The 20395-nt window shown below is 45.9% G+C and overlaps 2 protein-coding genes across 13 annotated transcripts in view; one reads left to right on the forward strand and one right to left on the reverse strand.

Annotated features, from left to right (window-relative positions):
* The window catches only part of DEGS2 (delta 4-desaturase, sphingolipid 2), a 226031-nt gene that overhangs the window by 196640 nt on the left and 8996 nt on the right, over nucleotides 1-20395 (forward strand). The gene's annotated exons all lie outside the window — the stretch shown is intronic.
* Nucleotides 1-20395, reverse strand: part of EVL (Enah/Vasp-like) — a 227488-nt gene that overhangs the window by 150861 nt on the left and 56232 nt on the right. For 2 of the 11 annotated variants that reach the window (XM_039339696.1, XM_039339695.1), the window contains exon 1: nucleotides 179-380. The exons of the other annotated variants lie outside the window; for them this stretch is intronic. The gene's annotated coding sequence lies outside the window, so the exon portion shown is untranslated. Of the gene's footprint in view, nucleotides 1-178; nucleotides 381-20395 lie in introns of those variants that run through there. 11 annotated transcript variants of the gene reach the window in all.

Here is a 20395-nt window from a genome sequence, read left to right on the forward strand (position 1 = left end):
ATGTTGCTAAGCGCCACTTTGCCTTTAAATCCGTGCACCATTGCCTCAACCAGAGCAGTCTACGTGATGCCACTGAGGCTGCAATAGATCTGGCCAAACATCTAGCCGAGTGCAAGGATGCATCCACAATATATTCGGATGCTGCCACTACTTTCCCTATTGTTTGGTGTGCTCTGACCTGATCCGGCGGAATGAGCGCCTGGAGTTCCTGCAACCACATAATCGCCGAGCGTGCAAAGAAGGATGAAGTTGCCGCCCTTATGGCCCAAGCCGAAGATTGGTGAGCTCTACGAAAGGAGAACTTGAACTTTTTGTCCTCTGCCTTCAGGAATTCAGCCATGTCCCCCGGAACGGCGGTATTGGAGAACAGAGAGGTCAGCGGAGCGTCTACAGATGGAACTTCTAGAAGAGAAGCGAAAGAAGAAGAAACATTGTAAAGTTTCTTATCTAAACTACTCTGTGAAGGAGCGGTAGCTAGGGATCCCCACTGCTTCTCCACCGTAGACCTGAAGACTAGTGGGCATGGAATCTGCGGTTCGTCCTTGACCTTTTCCGCAAACAGAGGGTTGGCTTCCCGGTTGGTTGAGGAAGAAGGTGTCTCCTCCTGGGCCGAGGTAAGCTTTACCGTGTCAATGGCCCTTATGAGGAGTGACCGAAAAATAGACGGATCAAAAAGACCAGAAGAGGTCACCTGCTCAGGAGCTGGATCCTCCTCTTCTGACAAGGGAGTGTCTGCTACTCCCAGTTCCACTGATTCCTCCTCTCCTAATTGTGAGGATGTCTCCGAAACAGCAGAGCTAGGTCTAGTGTCACGCTCCACCTGAGGTGGGGGAATAGATGCGGGAGGAGTAGGATGGGACTGCACCTGGCTACTGTTAGTTGATGACATAAACTGCCTGAATGTGTGGTGCATGAAGGCCTGAAATTGAGCCTGGGACCACATTTCCCTTTGGTCCCTGGAACTGGCCCCAACCTCTGTTGGGGCACACCTGGTCTCAGGTGGTTGGTGTGCTGATGAAGGAGAGGAGCGAGGAGGACCAACCTGCTCGGTTTCCCCCTGAGGAGACCAAGGCCTTGGGGCATCTTGAGATGATTCAAATTGAGGTTCTAACAAAGGAGTATCCAGTGGGGCGAGGGAAATCGTTTCAGTCCCACTGAATCTGAATCTTTATGCCCTGGAGAATTCTCTCTCCAATGCTAAGTGTCTCCTTGTGGCCTCTCGCTCGGCTGATTTGGAAGTATCTTTGGAAGACAGATGTTTGGTTTTAGCTTTTTTCTCCCCCCCCCACGTCCAATTCTTCTGATCTGCACTTTGCTTGAGCGGGGGGGGGGGACACTGGACTGAGAAGCCTGGGGCAAGGAGTTGTCTGCCATTGCAGTCTAGGTATTCCTGGACAGTTGTACCTAGAAATGGGGGGAGGAACCCAACACGCAGATCACAGTCAGAGATGGAAAACCGATCCTCGCTCTGAACAGAAGGCAATGGCAAGAACAGCCAGACAGAGTTCTAATACTGTCTGTACAGGCCTTGTGACAAAAGGTCACTGGCTAAACTGAGAAACAGGTGGTCAACAAAGGAATCTCTTCGCTCTTCTTTCTAGGCCTTAGGGCCAGCTAATAACACTTGGTCTGCTCAAATGCAGTCAAGACCCACACCTGGAGTAGCCCCCAGAAGTTTCACCACAACCACTGTGGATACAAGAATATCTTCCCCCCTGAACAGGTCTGCTCACAGACCAATTGACACAGGCAACAACTATGAGTCTGCAATAATGCAGGAATAACTGCCAAGGATGTTGCAAAGATATTAGTTAGGCCTCCAAAATGGCGTCCGCCACGTGTGCCCTCCTAGTCGTAGCCGCGCTGAACCATGTGGTCAAAATGGCGGCCGCCTGGCCTTAAGGCCTGGAGAAGCAAAGGGAAGCCTTGGCGTCCTTTTAAAAAACGGGAGAATAAATAGCGCAGCAGGGAAACACGAAGGGGCTTTAACTACGAATTCCTCCCCCGGTCCCCAAGCACTTGCGATTAGAAGCGCAGCCTCCGCTGCGAAGCTGCAGTCAGGAATTCTCCCTCAAGGTCTCGATGCGAGCAAATGGTCTCCGAGCCAAAGGCTGATCTCCGTTGCTCAGCTGATCGGCGGAATTGTAAAGAGGCTACAGATCGGCGGAACGGGAGCTCCCCTCCGAACGAAGTCTGCAGCCTCCCCTTTTCAGAGCCCAAAGGGCTGCAAAGGAGGAAGAGCAGAGCCCTTATCCCCCCCCCCAACGCAATCTCCAAGGATTCCTAATTTGGAAGTGAAAGCCAAATTATTCTAATTTAAAGGTAACCGATTTTAATTTGAATAGTCTAAAAGAACAAAAGGAAGAATCAAGCTAAATTAGGGAGTCTTCTAAAAAGCGCCTGTCTGAGCACGAGACTAAGACAAAACTGGGAAGTCACACCCAGAAGGAGGCGTGGCAGAGTTTTTTTTGTCTTAGTCTGAGCAGGTGGGATTAAACTACCCAATCAGTGGAATCTACATCCATCCTGATGGAGAATAGCTTTACAAAAAAAGCAGAATTGACTCATCTGGTCATGTTTCCTGTAATAAGATTGACATTAAGCTTGCAAGTCTGAATGTAAAAATCTCCTTCCTATATACAGTCTAAAGAACTAGGCAGGATCTCTTCTGAGCCTCTTGTCCTGCCCACTATCCAGCTGTAAAAAATGTTGTCTCTTATCTGACTATCCCTTGTAGCATCTCCTGGCCCATGCTCCCATTACAGACAAAAATGTGCATAAACTGACCTACACAGTTCTTATTATTAGAAAAGAAAATTGCACATCTTGTGGGTAAGATTAAGATTGGTAATATACTGTATATTGTTTCTGTCTTTCTAAATGAAAACCCTGATTGATCAAAGCCATGGTGATGATCATGTGTTATGGAAGAGTTCAAATACAACTGTAAATTGTAAAGAGTATGAATTAACAAAGCCAGAAAATTATTCTACTGCTTTAAGACTCACATTAAAGACACAATGTTTTAATGACTTAATTTCATTAAAGTTAAAAGCATCTTCATTCAGACTTGTGCACTTTAACAAAGAACAGAGAGAATCTGTGGTCATCTAAGGTCCAAAGCATGCGTTTGACCAATCAGGGTTTTCATCTATAAAGACAGAAACAATGTACAGTATATTACCAATCTTAGTCTTATCACAAGATGTGTAATTTTCCCTTCTAACAATAATAATAGTGTAGGTCAGTTTCTGCACTTTTCTAAGTTGTTCTTTAGCTATTCAGTCACTTCTGACGTTTAGGGACTCAATGGACAAGACATTATTTTCATTAGAATGACCTGGTTTATGATTCTGTCATTCAATATATCTTTACTGCAGTGAAGTTTCACTTTGCTTCTAGGTACATCAATAAAAGGATATCCTTTCAACTATAATCCAGCTACACTGTAAGCACCAATGCTACTCATTGTTTGCTCTTCTCAGTAGCTGACTGGATACTTCAGATATGGAGAACTCATCCTCCAAATATCAACTTAGCATTGTCCTGATTCTGAGTGACTACTTGGTTTTCTTGGCAGAATTTTAGAATGTTCTTTCTCCAATTGACTGTATTTAGTCTGATCCTTTATCTGATCTACCTGTCATGGATGACCTTTCTGGGAATGTATACTCTATAGTTCATAGCGGCACTGGAAAATGCTAGCTCCTGACATTACAAGATAACAACCCATGGAAGAATAATTTCAAGTGCACATAACCTGTATGGGCTACTTATATCTGGGCTGAAAATAACCACTAGAAGAGATACAGAAATATTTAATACAGCAGATTTTTTTACAGATATGGTAGCCTTAAATAAATATTTTTAAAATTAAACAAACTAGGAAATTGTCAACATTTTAGATTAAGTCAAATCCACAAATGCTAGAGAATCTCTAGCATTTGTGGATTGATGGATTTGATCAGACCAACTGACATATAGAGATAAACATCATTTAAAAGATGTAACCAAAATTCAAGGAAGGCATCAAACATCCCACAACACATCTTCCCCAGCAACCAACACCATGATAAGCAGAAAAAGGATCAAATAAACAATCAGGGAAGAAACAATACTGTAATCAAGAAAGAACCCACATCACAATAAAGACTGGCAAGGAAAGCTACAATATATATAAACAATCGGCAAACTTCACTCTCCACTGCATTGATGACATTATCTAGATTGGTAATGAAAACCATACTCAGAGAACATCAGAAGCCCAACAAAATATTATACAGTTATGCATGGAGGGAGTAGACACTTAATGAGGAAGGATTTGTTAACATAGTATATAACTATATTATTCATTCCAATACTTTGGATAGAAGTTGACCTATGCCCCATCCACTTTTACAGCATTCTCTGGAAATCAGCAGAGAAGGGGCATTGTCTTACCTGAACGCCTTTTCTCAGCACGGAGATGGAGAGTCCACCAATGGGTTTTCTCTGTCTTCCTGCCCAATCAGATCAAGTCAGCCAAACCTGCCATGCCCATCCTGGACTAGGACTTCCCAGTCTCGACATGGGCGAAGCTACTGACTGACAATATGACGTGTTGGCTCATAAAACCTAACCCTAGGCCTAAAGGACCTGAGAGGGAGGGAGTGGATTCTCCATCTCCGTGCTAAGAAAAGGCGTTCAGATAAGACAACATCCCTTCTCCAGCACAGAAGATGGAGAATCCACCAATGGGACATACCAAAGCCTACTGTCCCTGTAGGAGGGAAGCAGAAAGGTCCGATGTGACGCCTCGAGGTACCACCTGTTGGAGAACCCTCCTGCCAAAGGAGGCCTCTGCAGAGGCATACTTATCCAGCTTGTAATGCCATATGAATGGCGAGAGTGAAGACCACGTGGCCGCCTGACAAATGTCCTCTATGGATGCCTGGATGGCCCAAGCCACAGAGGTAGCAGAACTGCGCGTCGAGTGGGCTGTGACACGACATGGAACCGGCAAGGAATCGGACTGGTACGCCCCAGCAATGCATGCCCTGATCCACCTTCCAACTGTAGAGATGGACACTCTCTGACCCTTGGAGGGAGGGAGGAAGGAGACGAAGAGAGCCTCAGAGTTGCGGAAGGCAGCCGTCTGTTTGATGTAACGATGGAATACTCTGTGGACGTCCAGGGAATGCCATTGCCGTTCCAGGTCATGACACGGATTAGGGCAGAAATCGGGAAGCACGATTTTCTGAGCCCTGTGGAATAAAGAGTTAACCTTAGGGATAAAGGTAGTGTCTAACCGAAGGACCACCCAGTCCCGGTGAAAGATGCATAAATCCTCCCTGATGAAAAGTGCCGCCAACTCAGATATCCGCCTTGGTGAAGTGATTGCCACCAGGAAGGCGACCATGAGGGATAAGGATCGCAAATCACATGTCCTGAGAGGTTCACATGGCAGCCTGGTGAGGGCCTGTAGGACCCACGGCAGCTCCCAACAGGGGGCCTAGTGTTTGTGGCACCCTTAAGGAATGAGGATATCAATGGATGCTGACCTAGGGACACTGTGGTGTCACATACAAGCAAGGTGGAGAGAGCTGCAACCTGTCTGCACAACGTATTCGATGCTAAGCCCCTATCTAGACCCTCTAATAGATAGTCCAAGATCCTTGGAATTGTTAAATCCGGTATAGACAGGTGGTGCTTGGTGCACCACTGACAAAAATTCCTCCACATGGCATCATAGATGCAGTTGATAGCAAGCCGTCGTGAGGCCTGGATCAAGTAAATGACGCCTGGTGAGCAGGACTCCTGGGACAGGATCCGGCGGTCAAGTACCAGGCAGCCAACTGAAGCCATTGGGGCTCCGGATAATGCAGAGACCCCTGGCTGAGCGAGATGTGACCTGGAGGGATCCTCCACGGGTGAGATCTGGAAAGGCTCACGAGGTCGGCGAACTACGGTCTCCGTGGCCAGTACAGGGCCACAAGAATAACCTCTGCCCTCTCTTGCAGGAGCTTGCGACCGACCGCCGGAAGAAGAGGGAGAGGAGGGAAGGCATACAGCAAACCCTCCAGCCATGGACCTCGAAGAGCATCTGCCCTCTCTGCCCCTGGGGACAGAAAATGGGAGAAGAACCTCAGCAGTTGAGTGTTCATTGGGGAGGCAAACAGGTCCACGATCGGTGTGCCAAACCTGTCTGAGATCTCCCTGAAGAGGACCGGGTGCAGACGCCATTCCGAGTGGTCCACTATCGACCTGCTCAGGAAATCTGCCTGTTGGTTCGCTTCCCCTGAGATGTGATCGGCCTTGATGGAGGCGAAGTTGGTCTTTGCCCAGGAGCCCAGCAAATGGGCCTCGGTCATGAGGGTCCGGGATTGGGTACCCCCTTGCCGGTTCACATGGGCCTTTGCCGTCACATTGTCCATGAGGACCAGCACGTGATGCCTCGCAACCCTGTCGCAGAAGTGGCGAAGAGCCAGGTGTATGGCCTTGAGCTCCAACCAGTTGATGTTGTGCCTCAGGTCTGACCGGGACCACCGCCCTTGAGCCCACTGTGACCGAAGGTACGCTCCCCAATTGAACAGACTGGCGTCCGTCATGACCGTGAGCCAAACAGGCTCCTTAAAGGAGGACCCTCTGGCCATGGCTGGAGAGAGCCACCACTTGAGAGATCGCAAGGTTTGAGAGGGGACCCTTACCCTTCAGTTGGAGGAGATAGTGCCCAACCTTTGGAAGGGGAGCAGGAACCACTGGAGGTTCCTGGAATGCAATCTGGCCCAGGGAATAATCGCTATGCACAATATCATCTTTCCCAGTAACTGGGAAAGAACGGCCAACGTCACCGTTTGGTCCTTGCATATTTTGAAGACCAACTCCAGAATACTGTCCCAATGTTCCTGGGACAGGTAGACCCGGCATTTTACCGTGTCTATGATGGCTCCTAGGTGTAAAAGGCTGGTCGAGAGAACTGTATGGCTCTTCTGAAAGTTTACTGAGAACCCGTGGTCCTGGAGGACCTTTATCATCAGTCTGAGGTCTGACTGGGCAGCCGGGAACAACGATTAGAATGTCGTCCAGGTAGCTTTGGACATAGACCAGCACCAATCTCAGGTGAGCGGCAAGTACCGCCAGGATCTTGGTAAACACTCTCGGAGGCGAAAACAGGCCGAACAGGAGTGCCCTGTATTGATAGTGATGACCCATATAATTGAACCTTAGAAACCGGCGGTGGTTGAGAGAGATGGGAATGTGGAGATATGCTTCCATAAGGTCTATGTACGTTAGGAAGTCTCCCCTTCTCACGCTGCCTAAGATGGAGTGGAGCGTTTGCATCTTAAATTTTCGGTATGCAAGATGGTAATTTAGAGCTTTGAGGTCTAGTATCGCTCTCCATCCTCCTGAGGCCTTGGGGACCATGAAGAGGATGGAGTAGAATCCCCAACCCCCTTTGACTTGCTGGCACCTTATATCCAGATGACGAATGGCCTCTTGCACGAGGCCCCTCTTTACAGGATTTTTTGATTGAGGGCAAGAGATGAAATGTCCCAGCGGGCTGGAGATGAACTCCAGAGACAGGCCATGATGAATGGTGTTTAGGACCCAGAATGGTATTTAGGACCCACCACCACAGGGTGGTGACCTCCCACTGATGAGCGACGAGGGATAACCTGTCCCCTATGGGAGGGACCTCCCGAGAGTCACTTGGACTGTCGGAACGGGCGTCCCCCATCAAAAGGGCTGTTTGCCCTGGACCTGTTGTCTGGGCTTGGGGCCCAACCTGTCAGCCAGGCGATCCTGCCTGGCAGTGAAGGGGCGGGGAGGTTGTGGATTACTGAGGCTAGCACCTGACCGAAAGGACTGCCTGCAGACATAATGGTTGACCCACCTGTCAGCCCTTCTGGTAAGGTGGTTGAGTACCTTACGTTTGTCCTTGTTCTCAGTCAAATACGGTGATAAGACTTCCCCAAATAGCTTACCACCCTGATATGGGGCGGATGACAGATGCCATTTAGATTTAGCGTCAGCATGCCTGAGATTTAATCAGAGCATGCAATGTGCCATTACATTGGACGCCATGGTCCTGGAGGAAAACATGGCAGCGTGTAGAGTGGCATCGGAAATATATTCTGCTGCCGCCACAAACTTGCTCAGGTCCTGATGTGTACAGACGTCCTCTGGAGGAATCCTGGCTTGGAGCTGCCAGAGCCAGAGGAGAGATGACCTGGTAAAAAAGGATGCAGAAGTGACAGCCCTGATAGCCCATGCTGCCACCTGGTGTGTTCTGCGGAAAGTTAACTCCCACCTCCAGTCCTCCGTCTTTACTGCCTCGGACATGTCACCGAATTCGTGGTGGAAGACACAAGAGGGGCCAAGGGCTCGTCCACTGTAGGCACCTCCAACGCGTCTACCAAATCTGGAGCCGCGTTGAACAGTCTTTTATCGTCCCCACTAAGGAGGGGAAAGCTGCCAGGGGAGACACACTGTTTCCAGACTGCACTGAGAAAAAGAGGGGGACAAGGAATATGTTGTTGAGTTACTACTCGCTGAAGACCGGGTCCGCGTCTGAATCGGGCACAGGTGCTGCAGGAGTAGTCCGATCATGGCCCATGTGTGCCATAGAGCTGGCCTTACGTAGTAAGGGTAGAAAGAGAGAGGAGTTAAAAAGCCCCCCAAATGGCGGCGGATCCAGGGGAGAGTCCTCCTCCTCCGACCACGGGGTATCTAACTTTTGGTCATACTCTGGAGGGGATGAGGCTCTGCTGTATGAAGATTGGGATGGGGAGGGGGACCCGTGATATCCCAGTGATGCTGACTGAGGGAGAGGGAGGGAAGCTACAGAGTCAGCCCTGGGCCTGTGTGAAGACCTGGTCGCGAGAGCTCTATCCACCACTTATGCGATTAACGCTTGAAGGTGATACTCAGGAGGGAAGGTGTCAGGCTCGGCTAACCAGAGTCCCACAGCCGTGGGGGTAAAGGTTGCCGTGGGGGACGGGTGCTGAGCTTGCGTTACAGGCAATGGTTGGAGGGTGGTGATTTTCTGATCCGGTTTGGGTGGAGTAGGAGAAGCGGGAATTCCTGCTGGCAACCAGACCAGAGGTTGAGGGACCCAGTGGAAAATCGAAGAAAGAGGCCTCGGCTTGTCCGGCCTCAGTCCTGGCCTGCTTCTGTGCTTTGGAGAACTCCTTCTCCAGAGCCTGGTGTCTCCTGTTGGCCTGTTTCTCTGCCAATTTGGAGATCTTCCTCTCAAACAATGGCCTTGGCCTTGGCAGAGATCCTACCCATCGCCTCCTGGTTGGAGGACCTGTGCCGCTTCCGACTCGAGGAAGGCGGTGAGGCGTCCTTGGTCTGGGAGGCCGTGTTGTCCTCCATCCTGGTGAGAGTTGTCTCAGGGGCACTAATAGGTACACCTGGGAGCGGGTCAATTGGCGGGTAAGAATTAAGGGTAGGGGAAGTTACTGATCGCCCTGTCCCCCTGCTCCGGTAATAATCCAGATGTCCAGTCACGTCTATGTCCGTGGCAAAATTACCGGGAAAACGACAGCCAGCCTGCTCACAGGATGGGTGGTGTTGCCAAGGCCAACAAGATAATAAGTGGCAATACCGTTGTGCGACGGGCAGATCTGTGGAAGCGGCAAAAGGACCACTCATGTGGTGACCACAGTACAATGTGCAACCCATCGAGTGGTGACCAAGAAGGGAGACACCAGCTTGGGCCTAAATTTGGGTCCAATGGCTTTTGCACATCAGGGAGAAATGAGAGAGAGAGGGAGAGAAGTGGATAGCCAAAGGTACTCAGCTCTCAAGAAAACTGAACAATTCCAGGGGCACCCCTCCTTTGATCCCCAAGGACCTGCAGAGTGAACGGGCCTACAAGCCTGTGATGCAACCAAGAAGGCCGTTCAAAATGGCAGCTGCGGTGCAGTCTGGCCCCCCTGTATGGAATAATACCAAGTTCTGTTGAGAATGCTGAGGGGGAAGAACTAGGGCCGGCCAGCCCCATCGAGTGACCAAAACACCCAGAGGAAATGGAGCACTGGGCCAATGGAAAGGAGGACTCCCTTCCCCTGTGTGTTCCTCAGCTCAAAAAATGGCGACCGCCACACAGTCTGCAAAATGGCGGCCGCATCAATCAGGGCGATTTCCCCCCCAAGCAGCTGCCGCCCAACGAGGAGGTTGTCCGGTGAAGGGGGAATCCAAAATTCAAGGGGAGGCTCATCAGGGCTCTATCCGAGGAAGAGAGGAATCAGAAAACGTGTGGTTTGAAAAAACGGCCGATCCGACCATTGCGCGGTCGCTGGAGCTGCAGCACCAAGTTCTGATAAAGGGAGGCTGATAGGGAGAAAAGGGAGGCGCTGTCTGTGGAAGAGGAGGGAGAGGAATTAAGAAGAGGAGATTGAAGAAGTCAACCAGTCAAGCTGAAATAGAGATAAGGGAGGAGAAACGCTACAGCGCTGATCCCAGCGCTGTCTGTGAGAGGGGAGGTAGAATGGAAGCCTCCATTCTGCCTAAATATGAAGAGGATTAAATGGGTCAAGCAGTCAAACTGAAGCAGCGCTGATCCCAGCGCTGCTCAGGAAACTGCAGGAATAAGGAAAATCCACCAATGGAATACTAATCTACCTGCCTATGAGCCAAACTTGCACGTCTGTCCTGGGCGGAGAGCAAGTCGAGACTGGGACACCCTAGTCCAGGACAGGCATAGCAGGTTTGGCTGACTTGATCTGATTGGGCAGGAAGACAGAGTAAATCCATTGGTGGATTCTCCATCTCCTGTGCTGGAGAATGATAAGTTTTGAAAAGCAGCAGATAAATATAATGAAATGCATGTTGTAAAACAGACTGTGTGATGAGAAGGAAATTAGAAATTTATTTGATCTACATTTTATGAAAGGTACTTGCCAAGACTTTAATCAAAATCAAAATCCAATCTGCCACAGGGCCTAAACATACCTAGCTGTACACCATCCCAAAAATGGAACACTCCCGCTTTCTACTATATGTTGATCCAAGTACTTGCCAAAACGTTAATGGAAATATATAAAAAAAATTCTTTGGGGTATCCAATAAAGTTCACAAAGTATGATAACATGTTCATTCCAATGAATATAGCTTATAGACAATACACTTAATGTTATTTAGCCTTCAAACCCTCACCATATTTGTTGCTCTTCTCTGCATTATTTCCAATTCTTCAACATCCTTTTTTATGGTGAGAGGCCAAAACTGGTGTGGTCTGACCAACAGAACTATCAATTCTCATGATCTCAAGACTATACATATCTCTTTGATGCAGCTAGAGTATATTTTGGCTCTTTTGGCAGCGGCAACACACTGTTGACTCATTCTTAATCTATTATCTACCAGAATACCCAGATCTTTCTCACCTTTTGCAAAAAAAAGGTCACATGTTAAATAAGAAATTCCTTCCAGAATAAAAGAGTTAGTTTTTAATACATGAACCCGTCAACAAATACAAAATAAAATGTGAACATTCTACCAGATCTACAGCATAATACAAAACAGTATAAGTTTTTACTGAACAAGTACAAAGGAACATTTGCCTGAGGAATTCTGGCTTAATTTTTTACCCATCCTTACTTCAATTTTCTTATATAGACTGAAGTGGAAGAATGGAAGACAAGGAAATAGAAATGGGGTCCATCAAGATGATAAATAGGTTCCAAGAAAAGTGATTTGGGTGGAGGCAGGATACCAAAGTAATAAATAAATATTCATAACAGATGTCTCCCCACTAGTTTAAGAACCCTGGACTGGGGGGAAGCAAGAAGGGAATGAACCGATAAATCTCTTATTATTTCCTAAAATTTTAAGATACCCACATATCCAGGGAATACTAACGCCTCAGCACTGCTAGAGTTGATAGGAGAAATGTTTACTACCTTTCCTCCAAGTCTGTAGAAACTATGCTTCATTGTCTACATGGGGTTTTGATAGTGTTCCCACACTGTCAAAGGCATCAGATGACTAAGCTAATTTACTTCAGATTCCACATGAACTGTAAAATTTTAGCATCATTTTCTTATTTATTTCTGCTTTTCAGCTCCTTAGTTCTTCCACTCCCTACAAATGCCAATCCCTTATATCAGACATGTCAAACACAAGGCCCGGGGGCTGGATGCGGCCTGCGAAGTGGTTTCATGTGGCCCATGACGCCATCCTGGAAACAGTGAGGGAACGGTCCCGCTGCCTTGGCCCTGGCCCAGGCCAGCCAGGAGAGGAACAGTGAGGCTCCTCCAGTGGACCATGCCTTGCCACTTGCCCCGGTCCCACCCCTTCTGCCAGAGACCCTCAGATCTATCCCACTCCTGCCCAGGCCCTCACAGGCACCCTTGACGCGAACGATGTAGAACTGGCCACGCCCACCCAGTAGGCCACACCCACTCCATCGACGCCCACCCAGTAGGCCACACAAAAGGGTGTATAACAAGGAGAAAGAGATGAGGATAGGTACTAGCTTATTCTTATTTTTACAATGTCATGTAAATCATCTAGCAGAAACACTGATTAAGTAATCAAAAGTTTAAGGCACCTTTAGTGAGAATGTCTAAGGACATTCTCAGTCATCCAGGCCATGGTTGTCCCAAAGGTGCTTTTTCAAGAGGCAACTGGACTTCCTTGTTTTTCTTTAAAGCCGTGTCGCTTCTCATCCAAAAAACTTCTTCAGTTCTGACAGGATGGTCAGAGCTGAAGAAGCTTCTTGTAAGAGAAGTGAAATGTTTTCAAAGAAAAACAAGAAAGTCCAGTTGCCTCTTGAAAAAGCACTTTTGGGACTTTGGTGAGGATAACTACAGGCAATTTTAGGATGGATTCTGATAGTTTGGGGAAATATAACAATGATTATACAGGAATGCCATGAACTGCAGCAGTGAACTTAATTATCTTAAATTGGCAGATGCAAATTGGGCAGTTCATGGCTGCAACTACTTCTGCCTATATAGGTAATCCTCGAGTTACGAGTGTAATGGAGCCTGCCCATTCCACTCGTAACTCAAAAATTTGTGGGAGTGAATCTCATACCTTGAACAAGACCACTCCCTTGCTCGTTAAAACAGCTCATTAAGTGAGCATGAGGTATCTCGGAGAAGGACATGGAGGACTAGGCCCAAGGCCTCCCTGACTCACTAAGGTACTTCATGCTTCCCCTTCCCTTCCTGCCGCGCCAGACTCACCTTGAAAAGATCCATCTCCTCTCTGCCACTGTTCCTGCTGCTGCCTGGATCTGAGACTGGGGGATGATTCTGTGTGCCTTTGGAGGCTGGATTGGGGCACTGGAGTTTTCCAGGCTGTTGCAGCCCAGATCTGAGGCCAGGGGATGCTTCTGCGGCCCTCCTGTGCCTGTTTCGGATTGGGCTGCTGGAGGGCCACAGAAGCATCCTGTGGCCTCAGATCCGGGCAGCAGCAGCCTGGAGAAGGCCTCCAGTACCTGGATTGGGCTGAAGCGTCCCCCAGCTTCAGTTCTGTTCTCTGTTGCAGAGAACAGAGGCCTAAAGTACCATGAGATCGGTATCGTGAGATCTCACCCCACTGATCTTGTGTGATCTTGCATTACTTTAGGCCTCCATTCTCTGCGAACGCACTGAAGATCTGGAGCAGCCATGAAAGCGAAAGATCTCGATCTTCGCAGGATCAGTATTGAAGGCCTGGTGCCTAGGGAGACCTAGGGTGAGGGTAAGGAGGGAGGGAATAACCAGGGTGAATGTTGCAGAGCCTCTGCAGTCGCTCATAAGGGCAAACGATTGCCGTGGTGCTGCAATATTTGTAATTTCAGGACTTACTCGTAAGCACTAAGGGGTGCTTATTGCATAACTTCGAATGAGCATTAAGTGAACACTTGTAACTTGGGATTATCTGTACCTTGTATCTCTACATGAACTGCTCTTACCAGAGAAGATGTCATACACACACACAGACACACACACACACACACACACAATGGATAGTGCTCTCTCTGCAATTATACAGTTGTTACTGCAGAGTACACAGTATACTGTCCTCATTTCCCTTTTTTGTGACAGCAAGATGTCTCAATAAACTTATTTATCCCTTTAAAAAGCCTTTCAATGGTTAAATATCTGCAAAAACATTTGTGGTTTAAACACATCTGCTATGAGTTATTGTATTATGAACTCTCCAGCAAGCAAAAATAAGCTCTCTTTGCCAAAAGCTCATCCACACATTTGACAGATTTTTTTTAAACCACCATAGTGACTGCCATATTGTACCTTATGTAGTATGCTCTGAAGAACTCTGGTCAAACTTATTATTTAATTGCTGCCTTCATTCTTCTCCTGGGAATCATCCAGTTGCAGTGATTTACCACCCAACAGGTGGCTATAGGTATAGCATTTGAATCTGTAGTATTAGTCCCAGCATTTTCTTTTGTAAACTTAGTAAATTTATGAATTTTAGGTTATAAGTTTCTTGAGGGATAGGTTTTTCATATAAATCACCATGTACATCAATAGTGCTATATTAACAAAATACTATTATAAGTGCTGTGCCATTTTTCATTATTTTGGATATTTTTTAATGCTGAACAAAGACTGCTGTAGGATGAGACTGAGGGGGGGTGTCAAAAAGGTAATCCCTTTGTGCCCACAAGAGATCTAAGTCTGGTCCACCTTGAATTCTATTGGCTCTTATCTACCACCAATTTGCTTTGACTGTTAGTAGTTCAGATTCTTTTGGAGAGCTTAAGCTTGCACTAAACTATTCATTTCAACTGCCTGGATTTCCTGATTTCCTTGGCTCTTGACAATTGCTGTTGGAATACAGTTTTTTTCAGAGTACTGCTATGGCTAGTAATGGTGTTAATAATTTCATTCAAATACATGCATAATTCTAGATTCACTTGTTGCCACTTCCAGCTGAAATGGAAGGGAATAGACTTATGAACAATTACTTGAGAAAATAATGCATCTGGAAAACAGAACCATCCATTCATTTAATTATATAGGAATTTTATGGCAATAATATTTAATGTACTTGAGATTAATTTAAATATGTAATCACAATCTTGAAAAACTATTCAAGCAAATATTTTAATCACACCCATCAAGCTGTATCAGGATTTGAAAATAAATTTCCTTAAAACTCCATCTATCTTACTGAAATTAAAGACAGTATAGGATCCAGTGAATGCATTATTTTAAATCAATTGTTCTGGATTTATAATCTAATCTAATAATGGGTTTATATTTGTTCTTTAGTATCAAAAGTCTCAAACAATACCATAGTCTGCTTTAAAAAAAAACAATGTACTTTGCCCCCATATCCTCCTACACGTCTTTACACAGATTTACAGGTTTTATTTTGTATGTGCTAGAGCAGTGGTGGCGAACCTATGGCATGGGTGCCAGAGGCGGCACTCGGAGCCCTCTCTGCGGGCACACATGCCGTTGCCCCAGCCTTGCCTCCCCCCGTGACCCCCTCCTCACCAGCAGCCCTCCTGGAGGAGAGTCGCCCCCGAGCGTGGCCCATGCGGAGCAGCGCAGCCAAGGACATGGCACCAGGCAGCATAGACTCTGCCCTCATGCCCCATCACGCACAGTTGATACTGCAGGGCGCAGGCAGAGGGCATGGCCGCCATGGCGCTGCTGGGCTGCCTGGGCGATCTATGGCGGGCCCTGGAGGCGGTGAGTGGCCCTGCGGGCAGGTGGGGTCAGGGCAGAGCGGGGTCGGGCAGGGGATGGAATGGGGTCGGGGCCAGTTTTTGGGCACTCAGTCTCTAAAAGGTTCACCATCACTGTGCTAGAGCACCAGAAGCAGTGATGCTGCATTATTTTGGCAGAACTGAAACACTGTATATTTCTGAAAAAGTTCAACACCCTTTGGTTGCATGCAAAAATCCAACTGCCTTAAACTCTATAAAGTTGTACTTATCAGTACAATGACATTCATCAAACCTGAGATTTTTAAGATGCCTTTTTTGCATATATTTTGACTTGTTCAAAATGTAAATACATTATATTAACTACCATGTCAGTTATGAAAGATGTAAGGAACCTAGCAAATAGTTAAAAAAAATTAAACTTACTGACCAAAAATCTAAAAGCAGCTGTCACACTTTTATGCCAAGTTAAGCGTGTGATAACGGATGAAGTTTCAATTCGCTTTGCTTTGTTTCTTTACTTATAACTTGTGACTTGTTAGGGAACAATGGGTTGGAGGGAATCAAGCATGCAGTTGAGAACAAAAAATCTTTCAGACTTTGCAACTTTTACAGGTTTTTTTGCAGAATTGATTGTTGAAAGGAGAGTATATAAAAATGCCATATGAATGCAGGGACAGTTAACAGCTTTCAGAAATAAGTATTTGCCAATATGATGTATTCTATAGAATCATAGGGCTGGAAGGAACCTTGGAGGTCTTCTAATCCAATCCCCTGCCCGTGGCAGGAGATCTTATATCATTACAGACAAAATCCAGTTCTTTCTTGAAAATGTTCAGCGATGGTACTAGAATATTCTAAATGTTCTAAAGCAGTAGTTTTCTACCTTTTTCCTCTCATGGTAAACATCTCATAGGCAAGACTTCAGGTTGCAAAAAGGGAGGTCCTGTGACATTACAGGTTGCTGGGACTCTGTAGAAGAAATGGAAGTGTGCCCCAGTATGAAGACAGAGTTCTGGTTGCACAGCACTTTCCATTATTTACTTGTGGCTCATTAATGCAACACAACTGCAGATCTTCTAGCATAGCAGCTGAAAACCTATGTTCTAGAGCAGGGGTGTTAAACTCACAATGTCATGTGACATGTATCACGACTTTTTTTCCATTGCCGGAAATGGGGTGGGTGTGGTTTCGCCATGATGCATCCAGCCCGTGGACCGGCAGTTTGACACCCCTGTTCTAGAGTACCCAACTAGGATCAGACTATAATATCAATCATCTGCTGCTAGCTTCTTTCATAAGTCTATTCCTTGGAACATATTTATGGTTGCAGTTTTTTAGGGCATGCAAAAATTATTATTATAGTTGCTATCAGCATCTTTGTTTTCTCCTCACTAGAATCTAAATTAAGAAAGGATTTGCATTTGCAAATAAACACTAAATCATAGGACTAAATAAATTTTACTTGAAATAGAGCAGGTGGCAAGCCTAGCAAGTGAACTGTTGTGTTAAAATGTTGTCAGGTATTCTAATATAAATGAATATTAAAGTTTTAAATATGTTTGAATATGATATTAAATTTCCCTGCCAGTACAGATTTATTCATGCTTGCACTCTGTATGTAACAAGACATGGAACAATATAATTTTTGTTGTTGTTAATTGCGAAGTCGTGTCCGACCCATCGTGACCCCATGGACAATGTTCCTCCGGGTCTTCCTGTCCTCTACCATCTTCTGGAGTCCATTTAAGTTCACATCTACTGCTTCAGTGACTCCATCCAGCCATCTCATTCTCTGTCGTCCCCTTCTTCTATTGCCCTCAATCTTTCCCAGCATTAGGCTCTTCTCCAGTGAGTCCTTCCTTCTCATTAGGTGTCCAAAGTATTTGAGTTTCAACTTCAGGATCTGGCCTTCTAAAGAGCAGTCGGGGTTGATCTCTTCTAGGACTGACCGGTTTGAACACCTTGCAGTCCAAGGGACTCGCAGGAGTCTTTTCCAGCACCATAATTCAAAGGCCTCAATTCTTTGGCGCTCAGCTTTCTTATGGTCCAACTTTCACAGCCATACATTGCAACTGGAAAACCATGGCCTGGACTATACGCACTTTTGTTGGCAGGGTGATGTCTCTGCTTTTTAGTATGCTGTCTAGATTTGCCATAGCTTTCCTCCCCAGGAGCAAGCGTCTTTTAATTTTTTGGCTGCAGTCCCCATCTGAGGTGATCTTGGAGCCCAGAAAAATAAAATCTGTCACTACCTCCATTTCTTCCCCATCTATTTGCCAGGAATTGAGAGGGCCGGATGCCATGATTTTGGTTTTCTTAATGTTGAGTTTCAAGCCAACTGTTGCACTCTCCTTCTTCACCCGCATCAAGAGGCTCTTTAGTTCCTCTTCACTTTCTGCCATTAGAGTGGTATCATCTGCATATCTTAGGTTGTTGATATTTCTCCCGGCAATCTTAATTCCAACTTTTGATTCATCTAGCCCTGTCTTTCTCATGATGTGCTCTGCATATAAGTTAAATAGGCAGGGCGACAGTATAGAGCCTTGCCAGACTCCTTTTCCAATTTTGAACCAATCAGTGGTTCCGTGTTCGGTTCTCACTGTTGCTTCTTGACCCGCATATAGGTTTCTCAAGAGACAAATAAGATGGTCTGGTATTCCCATCTCTTTAAGAACTTGCCACAATTTGTTGTGATCCACACAATCAAAGGCTTTAGCGTAGTCAATGAAGCAGAAGTAGATGTTTTTCTGGAACTCCCTAGCTTTCTCCATGATCCAGCGTATGTTGGCAATTTGATATCTAGTTCCTCTGCCTCTTCGAAATCCTGCCTGTACTTCTGGTAGTTCTCGATCCACATACTGTTGGAGCCTAGCTTGTAGGATTTTAAGCATAACTTTACTAGCATGTGAAATGAGTGCAATGGTGTGATAGTTTGAACATTCTTTGACATTGCCTTTCTTTGGAATTGGAATGTAAACTGACCTTTTCCAATCCTGTGGCCACTGTTGAGTTTTCCAAATTTGCTGGCAAATTGAGGGTAGCACTTTTACTGCATCTTCTTTTAAGATTTTGAATAGCTCAGCTGGAATACTGTCACCTCCACTAGCTTTGTTGTTGCTCAGATTTTCTAAGGCCCATTTCACTTCACATTCTAGGATGTCTGGTTCGAGGTCAGTGACCATCTCATTGTGGTTATCTGGGACGTTAAGCTCATTCTTGTATAGTTCTTCTGTGTAGTTTTGCCATCTCTTCTTAATCTCTTCTGCCTCTGTTAGGTCCTTGCCATTTTGGTCCTTTATCATGCCCATCTTTGCATGAAACGTTCCCTTCATATCTCCAATTTTCTTGAAGAGATCTCTGGTCCTCCCTATTCTGTTGTTTTCTCTATTTCTTTGCACTGTTCATTTAAGAAGGCATTCTTATCTCTTCTAGCTATTCTCTGGAATTCTGCATTCAATTGGGTGTATCTTTCTCTTTCTCCTTTGCCTTTCGCTTCCCTTCTTTCCTCAGCTATTTGCAAATCTTCCTCAGACAGCGATTTTGCTTTCTTGCATTTCTTTTTCTTTGGGATGATTTTAGTTGCTACCTCTTGTACAATGTTGCGAACTTCCATCCATAGTTCTTCAGGCACTCTGTCTATCAGATCTAATTCCTTAAATCTATTTGTCACCTCTACTGTATATTCATCAGGAATATGATTTAGTTCATACCTGAGTGGCCTAGTGCTTTCCCTACTTTTTTCAATTTAAGCCTAAATTTTGCAACGAGAAGCTCATGATCTGAGCCACAGTCAGCTCCTGGTCTTGTTTTTATTGACTGTATACAGCTTCTCCATCTTTGGCTGCAGAGCACATAGTCAATCTGATTTCTATGTTGACCGTCTGGTGATGTCCATGTGTAGAGCTGTCTCTTGGGTTGTTGGAAACGAGTGTTTGTTATGACTATCGTATTCTCTTGACAAAATTCTATCAGCCTGTGCCCTGCTTCATTTTGTACTCCAAGGCCAAACTTGCCTGTTATTCCGGTTATCTTTTGGCTTCCTACCTTAGCATTCCAATCCCCCATGATGATAAGGACATCATTTTTTGGTGTTAATGCTATAAGGTGCTGTAGGGCTTCATAGAACCGGTCAATTTCATCCTCTTCAGCACCAGTGGTTGGGGCATAGATTTGGATTATTGTAATATTCAATGGTTTGCCTTGGATTCGAATTGAGATCATTCTGTCATTTTGGGGATTGTATCCCAGTATTGCTTTTCCTATTCTTTTATTGACTATGAAGTCTACTCCATTTCTTCTGAGGGATTCTTGCCACAGTAGTATACCTGATGGTCATCTGAGTTAAATTCACCCATTCCTGTCCATTTTAGTTCGCTGATTCCTAATATGTCGATGTTCAGTCTTATCATCTCTTTTTTGACTACGTCTAGCTTGCCTTGATTCATGGATCTTACATTCCAGGTTCCTATGGAGAAAAAATCTTTACAGCATCGGACTTTCCTTTCACCACCAGATATATCCACAGCTGAGCGTCCTTTCGGCTTTGGCCCAGTCGCTTCATTCTTTCTGGCGCTACTAGTACTATCCCTCTGCTCTTCCCCAGTAGCATATTGGACACCTTCCGACCTGAGGGGCTCATCTTTCATTGTCATATCTTTTTGCCTTTTAGTACTGTCCATGGGGTTTTCAGATACTGGAGTGGTTTGCCATTTCCTTCTCCAGTGGATCACATTTTGTCAGAACTCTCTGCTATGACCTGTCTGTCTTGGGTGG

This window comes from Crotalus tigris, unplaced genomic scaffold (genome assembly GCF_016545835.1).
Source record: "Crotalus tigris isolate CLP2741 ecotype Arizona unplaced genomic scaffold, ASM1654583v1 scf7180000017737.1785205, whole genome shotgun sequence".
NCBI lineage: Eukaryota > Metazoa > Chordata > Lepidosauria > Squamata > Viperidae > Crotalus > Crotalus tigris.